This window comes from Crocodylus porosus, unplaced genomic scaffold (genome assembly GCF_001723895.1).
Source record: "Crocodylus porosus isolate Cpor-Errol unplaced genomic scaffold, CroPor_comp1, whole genome shotgun sequence".
Classification (NCBI taxonomy): Eukaryota; Metazoa; Chordata; order Crocodylia; family Crocodylidae; genus Crocodylus; species Crocodylus porosus.
This window is the reverse complement of record NW_017728937.1, coordinates 1,740,053-1,749,009: the sequence shown is the minus strand read 5'-3', so window position 1 is coordinate 1,749,009 and position 8,957 is coordinate 1,740,053.

The following is an 8,957-nucleotide window of genomic DNA, read 5'->3' as shown; positions in this document are numbered from 1 at the left end:
ACACTCGGTTACAATACAACAGTTTTGCAAAGAAAGCAGGGGAGCATACGGTCTCAAACTTAGACTGCACAGAGAATTTTGACAGGAAAATACAATTATTCTTGAATTGTTGAAAAATAGGAGCTCTGACACCAGACTGGGCAGGAATGAGTTAGTTCAGAGTGAGAAGGAGGAGTACCCTGTGCCAAATCCTCAATCTTGTTTTTTGACATAGGGATTTTCCTTGAAGATCCCTCATTCGTAAGCAGGGTCAGGCCTGACCTGTGTAACCAGAAGTAGCCAGCCTGTGGCACGTGTGCCAAAAGTGGCATAGGCAGCCTGTGTGTGTAGCAAGTGACAGTCTGGGCTAAGGGCAGGCAGCACAGCTGCAAACAGGGCAGGGAGCAAAAAGGAGAGCGGCAGATAGAGCAGAGAGCATAGGGCAGGGAGTAGAAGACAAACCAGCAAAGCGGGCAGGGAAAGGAGATTGGAATAGCACTCAGGGAGGCCACGGGGTTCAATTTCTGGCCAAAAATGTTGGTCCCCAGTGCTATCACTGATGAAATCTGACAAACCTATGGCCCAGGATTACCTCGCAGCAGGTCACAGTTACCAAACAATACCTCCTCTTCACCCCCAAATTATTTATTCTGCTGCATCAGGAAATACAGCTCCTGGACTGGTTCCTCTATCAAGAACTGCAGTTGGCAGGACAGGGTGGCACCTGTCTATGTCAAGAAAGCAAAACACTGAGCATTAACTTAGCACAGAGAGAACCTAGACCAGCTAAACTCCTAGGAGCAATTTGTAAGTAAGGAAGAGTCACAGAGGTACAGAGCCACTGTCTAGACTGTTGTCAGTCCACAGCAGAGCTACTATTATTATCAGAGTCTCATGGATGTGCCAAGGGCTAGATTTTACTTTCAAGTGTGAGAACCTGGACTTCTGGTCAGTCCGCAGCAGCTCCATCGAACTCAGTGGAGCAACACCAATTTACCTCTTGGGGCGGGCAATTATTTCGGGCAGAGGGCTGCTTACTGAGTTTTGGCAAGCCATCAAGCGGTGCATGACAGGCAGCCAGGGGCAGATAAATATTAATTTTCTAAAATTTTTAGGGGCCCCGTGGGCCAGCTAGAATGGCCTGGTAGGCTGCATCCGGCCCACAGGTTGGATTTTGCCCACCCCTGCATTAGGGACTGCCCCTGCCCACATTGTAGGGGCCAGAACAGGGTGCTAGCAGTGCAGCAGCTGCAAGCTGCAGCAGTGGGGATTTAGGTGGGAGTTAAGAAGGAACTTTCTGGCTCAGAGGGAGATCAGGCATTGTCACAGGCTGCCTAGAGAAGCTGTGGCTGGTCCATTCCTGGAAGTTTTCTAGAGCAGATTGACCAGATATGTGAATGGGCTGGCTCATAGACCCAAAGAGCCATGTTAATATGAAGTCAAGTAGAAAGCAGGGTGAATTTGCACCTTATAGACCAACCAAAGTGAATAGATACAGATACAGTCAAGCAGGGGGCTGGCCCAGATGACTGCGTGATGTTCCTTACAGCCCTACCTGCCTATGATGTCTATGAAACTCAGCAGGCACAGCAGCAGACCCTGAGTGTAGCCCAGACTAAGCACAGCCCCTCTCTCTGCCCCACTGCATTGCTGAGTGGCCCAGGGCTGGACCCCCCTCTCTCTGAAGCACAGCAGCCCAGGCTCAATGCCCTCCACCCACCTCTGGAGCAGCTGGGATTGGAGAAAACCCCATTCAGGAGGCAGGACGCAGGCCCAGTCCACAGAAGCTCATCTCTGCTTCCTCCCCACCAGCCAGGTGAGCTCCACCTGCAGCACATGGCAGACCCACCCAGTGTATGCTGGGAGTTGCAGTCCCCCCCACCCCCAAGCTTCACGAGGGAGCCTTCCCCTGCCCCCCTCCCCCCCCAACTACAGTACCCAGCATGTCTCTTGTGATCCTGACATGGTGATGGGGTCACCCCTGGGCTCAGGTTCAGAGGGCTCAGGTTCAGAGGTGCCCCTCCACCCCCTTGTACTCCACAGTGCTTCCCCCTTCTACTCACCCAAGGGGCTCCCCCTACCTACACCCTGCTTACTCCCTCCCATGCCACACCCCCATGCCCAGCCCACTGCCCTCCTTGGCACCACACCCACCCCATAGCACTCACTGTAGTAACGCCCCCGAGCTCTCAGCTGTCCTTCTGCTCCCCACCCAACCTGTACGGCAGCAATTCTCAAGCCCAAGCAGTGCAGCACCCTCCCAGGACACTTGCAGATCCTCTCCCTGGTGCCAGGGGTGCCACACAGTGCCAGCTCAGTGAGGGGTGCCTGCAGGACTTAACAGATAACCCAGAGGTCTGCAATGTCAATACCTTTTTGTGCCCTGCCATGGCCTGTTTGATGTCTCTCTGCAACAGAAGAATTGCTAGGCTATTTTTCTGGAGTCAAAAGAGAGTGCAACTAAGGGACAGAGAAGGCAACCAAAAGGATCAGGGGCCTGAAACAGTTGCCATAGCAGGAGAAATTTTAAAAAGGCCAGAACAGCATTTTGGAAAGAAGAAGTCTGAAGGGGGATATGGCAGAAGTTTCTAAAATCATGAAGGGTGGGGACCAAGTGAATAGGCAACTGTTGTTCACCAAGTCCCAGAAAACTGGAACAAGGAGGCACCCATTGAAATTAGCACACAGATTAGGAGACAGATTTAAGACTAACAAGAGAAATTATTTTTTATGCAAGGTGTAGTTGACTTGAGTAATTCATTGCCACAGGAGAGGGAGGAGGCAGATAGAATACCCAGGTTCAAAAACAAACTGGATAAATTCATGGATGATAGATCTGTTAATGGCTATTGAACAGAATGGTTGGAGATGATGGGTGCCAGGAAGAGTATTGAGTAGGGAATAAATCACTCTAGAGATAACCATTGTAATAGTGAGGACCTGGATCCAAACTTCACAATTATTTTTTTTCTCTGAAATAAAGTAGAAAAATCACCCTTTCTGTCCTAGTGAAAAGACCCCTTAAAGTTAGAGAAAGTTCAGACATTACACTCAAATTCATGGATTGAGCCTATTTCTAATAATGGAAGCTGAGAGCTGAAATTCTGGAATGAATGTCCTAAATAGGAAGCCGTTGAGCTGAATAGTAGAAAAAGAGCAGAGATGGGAGGGAGGGATTAGCTTCATCTTTCATGTTTCACTTAAAAAAAAAATAACCCTGAAAGACTTAAAAGCATTGTCATTTCTCTTTTTTGAAAAGCTAAAAAAAAAATTACTGACTGAGTACTAAAAACTCTGGAAAAATCACCCACTGAAATGAGAACATAAGCGGGTTGTTATGAACGTGGCATTAAACCCCAAGCATTTCATTTGGAGACTTGTTTCATTTCAGGTGAATTTCACTCTAGTTTTCTATAAAAGGATCATGAGGAAATAAAAATGTGCTGGGCCAGAGACAATTGATCAGTGAGGAAACTGGAGATCTGAAATACAGCTCATTGCGGGAGACTGTGGGCTGGTTTCTTGAGAACCTGTTTTTGCCTGGTGACTAGCTGGAGGTCCCTCAGCTTTGTGAATAAATCCATAGGTCTGGACAAAGTGAATGACCTGTCACTAGAGGGCCACCTGGCATTTTTTTTTAAACACTGGTGCCTCAGTGAAATCTTTATCAGGGCTTTTTCAGAGCAGTGATGAACAATCCTTTAAGGCTCCTACTTTCCAGTCTGACATCCCACCTGCATTAATCTCCTGAATATCCTAATATTTACTCTCTTGAGTTTCCCTGGATTTCGTTCTTTAGGAATTATGGGTTTGTTTGTTTTTTTTAACTGTTTTACAAAATGATTTTTTTGGGCCAAAGTTGGTCATGGTCATCTCAACTTTGTCCCGAAAAAATCATTTTGTAAAACAAACTTTAACAGAAGTGGCATTCAACAAAAATGCAAGTGATCAACTATTGTTGAAATGGGGACTGCCAGATTTCAGGCACTGGTGACATGTCATGAAAATTAGCCAACAAGGGTAATTTCCATCTTAACAAGTGACCATGAACTTCAGCTTATAGTCAATGCATTTTGCTCCAAGCAGTGTTAGGGAAGGGCAAGGAGCTGCCCAAAGCTTGGCAGGTGTGAGGATTTGGAGAAAGGGGTCCTGGGATATGTAGCACTTTTAGGACAGATGAAGTGGTTACTGTTCTGAGTGCCCTCACTTGCTATCTTTGCCACCTGCCACCTGGTGCTGCTGCTGCCATCTCTGCTGCACCAGACTATGGTTGAGCTGCAGGCAGGGGTGTGCACATGAGAGTGGCCTGACACTGGGCAATCCTGACTGTAAAAAGACCAATGAAAAATATAGCTAGAAATGTTTCTATGGGGTTTTGTCTCCCAAAATCAGGGAGGAAGCATTTATTTTTGCACAAAAGCATTCCCTCGCTGTGTTTCCACTCCAACCAATGCAGCCCTGAGAACTAGAATCAACCCAGCTTTTAAGGGATGACACTCTAAGCCCCTTTACACTGCTTGGGCTATGTAAGGGGACTGAGACTCTCTTCTGTGTTAGAAGCCTAATTTGACTGGTACACGGCTAGCATAGAGACTCTAAACTGGTCACCTCTAGGCCTCAGCCTTATGGTCACATCCAAGAGAAAGGGATTGAGTGAGGTAAGGACCGTTGTGGCTGGAGCACAAGGTGTTATCACTAACGTTAGTTTCCCATAGCCTATAGAGAAGCAGTTATGCCATGTTCAGATTCCCCAGGTATCTTAGACTGTAGCTGAGATACCTCTGCTCCTATGCCTCCCTCAGGTACTAAAGGAAAGGAACTAGGAATTGGCCCTGTGCCTTCATAGTGGTCTGTATACCTTGCACATCCTTGGTGCTATAAGACTAAACCATAGCAGAAATCTGATTGGCAGTGTCCTAGCCAGCAAAAGCACAAAGAACAACGCTCTTAAAAGAAACTAGCTGCAGAAATAGCAGGTGGATTGTCAATCATCCACACCCGAGTGCATTCCTTCACCTGTGCTGTGAGGCAGACAATGGCAAGAAATAAATGTCACCGATCATAATTCCAGGGAAGCTGGGCATATTGCCCAGGCTTTCTGCCACAGATGCAGTAGGAGGGTTTTAAAGGGATGTGCTGTCTTTTGAATGAGGAAAACTGAACTCTGGATTTGAAGAAGCAGAGAGTTTTATCCCAAAGTCTTGGAAAAGCTAGAATTGGCTTTTTAAAATCATCCTGGCAATCTTATTTTGGTTTCAAAATCTTCCTCATTTCCTATTCTAAACTAGTATACAGTATTTATATGCATTGTTAAACATTTGTCTTGTTTTCACAACAGCAACAGCCACATTTCAGTAGAGATCAGTGGGACATCTGCATTACGTACAGACAGTCAAAAAGCCCAAGGCTGATTCAATTCAATTTATGCAGATTAGTCTAAACTGTACAGACTGAGCTGATAAGCAAGTGAACAGATATTCACTTTTGATTTCAGAAATGTAGTCATAGGTCTGCAGTGGTCCAGGCCAGAAGCTTGGGAGATGCTGGAGCAGACAGCTTGGGCCAAGGCTAGCCTGCCCACCCTACAAGGGGAGGTTTGTGGGGAAGGTGCAAAGCATCTTGGGATGCTGGGGGACTGTGAGTTAACTTGAATCTGGAGGGGATCTGGGACAGAATTTCAATAAACAGATTTAACCTAAATCAAATCAGTTAAGTCTGCTACTACATCCATCCAGGTTTATCTTAAACCAGTTTCAGCCGTTTTGGCAGGTACAGACATTATACTTTTACCAGTATAAGTGATTAGAGACTGGTCTGTACCCATGACAGAACAGAGATTTGACACACACATAGACTTGTTTAAAAATGGCAGAACCTGGTCTAAGGCTTGCACCCTCCACCAAAGGGCCAACATAACATGAATGCCTGTACCTAGCCTTTGAAAGCAGTTTATGCGCACTGAATTTCTACTGTGTTACAAATTTGAACAGGTTTCCGACCACTTATACCAGCTGATGTGTAATTTCTGTCCACAGCAGGGTCATGTGAGTGGCTGAACATCTGAGAGTTGCTGAGTGCTTTGGAGCTTGCTGTCTTCATGGAGTGAAGGGCATTCAACATTTTGAGGATCAGGTTCAAAAGCAGAAGAGAAAGGCAATTTAAAACTGTTTAAATACAGCTACACTCCCTTTTTACACAGACCCATTGAAACCAATGACATGACCTCACCAGTTAGTTTGGCCTCCCATTTGAAAATATATTTTAACTACAGAATTGTGTCAGAGGGTCTTTCCTTCTCTACTGCCCTGAAGATCTGAGAGGGAGGGGAGTTTTCCAGTTGGGGAGAGCCAGTGCACAGCAGTGATCGAGTAAAGCTATGCTGTGCCCCCTCCTACTTCTCATGAAGACAGGGACCCAGCATAGCTGCAAACAGAAGAGAAAAGTAGGTGTGATGTGCCTGGTCCCGCGGCTCAGCGCATTGCAAAGAGAGCTGTCTTTGAAAAGGCTGATGGAGACAGGAGGGAGGCAACATCATCTTTAATCCTTTCCCCCTGATATTTTCTGACAGGTGTATAACTTAGCGACTTATTGTTTAATCCGGTCGCTGAATGGAATGAATTCCTTCCCTCATGTCTTTTTTATGGGGGTAGGATGTAGCTAAGCGCATGTGCCCAGGGCTGAAAACATGGGCTGCCATTAGATCAGGGTCCAAGAATCAAACTTGAGAGGGATGGTTTCAGTCAGGGCAGACCCCAGCAGGCAGCAACCACAGCACTGAAACTACTGGCCATTTCAGCAGAACGTGATGCTGAATGGACCGTGGGCATCCATCTCCCACCGTGTCAGGAGCTGAGAGATGGCACAGCACAGCGTGGGTTGCTGCTGATTGGGCAGTACCTCTTGCATGGATAAAGGGAAGACATCAGCCTCCTGATCAGGTGGGCACATTTCACCAACCCTAAATTGATAATAACATCTCTTGAGCAATGATGGAGTCCTTCCCTGGCAAACTGTTTTCCACTCCTCCCTTCCTTGTTGTGTTGCCTTCTGGAGCTGGACAGAGGGTCCAGCTGGCAGATCACTTCCCTCCACTTCCCACCTATCAGTGTCATACCCATTAACTCCTATCCCCTCTGATCTTCCCTGCCACAAATTTGCATTTTCATAGACCTCCATTTTTCATATTGGCTTAAGCTTCTATTCGACCCTAGAGAGAACACCAGCAAACTCTCCCTATTCATGAAGAAGGGTGCCTGTGCCCGAAAGCTTGCAAAGAACAATTTTTCCAACTATTCAGCTGGTCTAATAAAAGATATCACATTTGCCCAAATAACCTTGTCTGCCAAGTAGTTGTTGTTTCTCTTTATGCTCTTCCTGAAACCTCCAAAGCATTCAGCCCATTTGTTATTAAAAAAGGAAAATGATTTCTCCGCCATTAATGTCATTACATATCCCTGTCTGGATTTGCTAAACCCTCTCAGAATGTTTGCTTCCCACTAGAGCCATAATGTCACCTGACACTTTATTTTCAAGTAGGACAGAAAAAAATATCCCTTTAATAACTTTTTATTCTTTATCCATAAATGCTTTTTCTCTCTGCATGGGTAGGAACTTGAAGTATAGGGAACAGATTATTTTCTCATTATTCAATTCAGTGTTGAATACTGAGAATAAAAAAAATACAGGTGTATAAGAAAGAGTAATGGAGTTCGCAGGTCAAGTAGCACAGTGCAATAAAGAAGAAGCTTCTGTTACAGAAGCTAAGATACCATTCATGAGAACCCATTAGTGAAGAAAGCCATGTATTACATGGGATGCTGAAGACAGCAACTGACAGCCAACATACTTATCGTTATCAGATATATTGAGGGCGGGGTTCAGTTGCGGTAAGCTGATTGACAGGAGAGCCTATTTTCCTGGTGGTTTCCAGGCCATGCTTCAAAATCCATGCAACCATTTTTATGAAAATCAAAATTAAAGGATGAGATTTTTTTAGAAAACAAAAAAGTCTTTGGTATTGGCCCAGCTCTGGTCCCACTGCAGAGTGGGGAACAGCCAAGCCCAGGCTAAGAATTTTGAAAGAAAACACCCTAAATCTGCACCAGTCTTTGCACTTGCACTAATAGTCTGTGACCAATACAGTGGTGCCTGCCTGAGTCTGCAGGCAGCATAGTGCAAGAACCCTGAGAAGTGTGATCTCAGTGGAGCATCAGTTGCGAAGTCCAATGAGAACATCTAAACATGTTAATACTACTGTTTTATCACAGCATGCAAGAAGAAGGGGTGATCATTTAAATCACTGTCCTTCAGTGATGGTGACCACTGTGTCTTACTGTTGATTCCATAGGAACAGATTTGGGCCCTTTGCGAAGAGCTCACAATCAAATGTGAGGTTGTGGGGAAAGTTCACAGATACTCTTATTTCTTCTAAACTCAGCCCTGGAAGGTTGCATACCTCCAGGATTGAGTTGCCATCATCCCAGTTTAACATATTTCTTAGGGGATGTTAACTGCTTTAGCAATGCTTTGTTAATAAGTATAGGTTGCTGGGTGCTTTCTTATTAGTTGTTCTAATTTACCCCAGAACTAGCTGCATTTCACTGCTGAGTGAGCAATCAGCATAGTTTGGGAATTGGTTTAAATTAGTAAATACCTTTAAATCATCAATGAAAACCAAGAGATCAGCACACTAGATTGGCTCTATAAAAATCTTGTACAGCTCGAGTTGTTCCTTTCCCACAGTATTTCTGCAATTAGCTGCAATGATATATGACAGGACGGGCCTGTTGACTTTGAATCCATGTGGCTGTCTTTGGGAAACTGGTCTGTTTTCTAGTTATAATCAGTCTGTAAAGGATGGGAACTCTGATCCAAAAGGATGATGAATGCCTGAACTCCCAGTGATTTCAGCTGGAGTTGTGGGTACTCAGTACTAGTCAGAATCAGGCACTTAAGTGCATGGGCAACTGGTGCCTCCT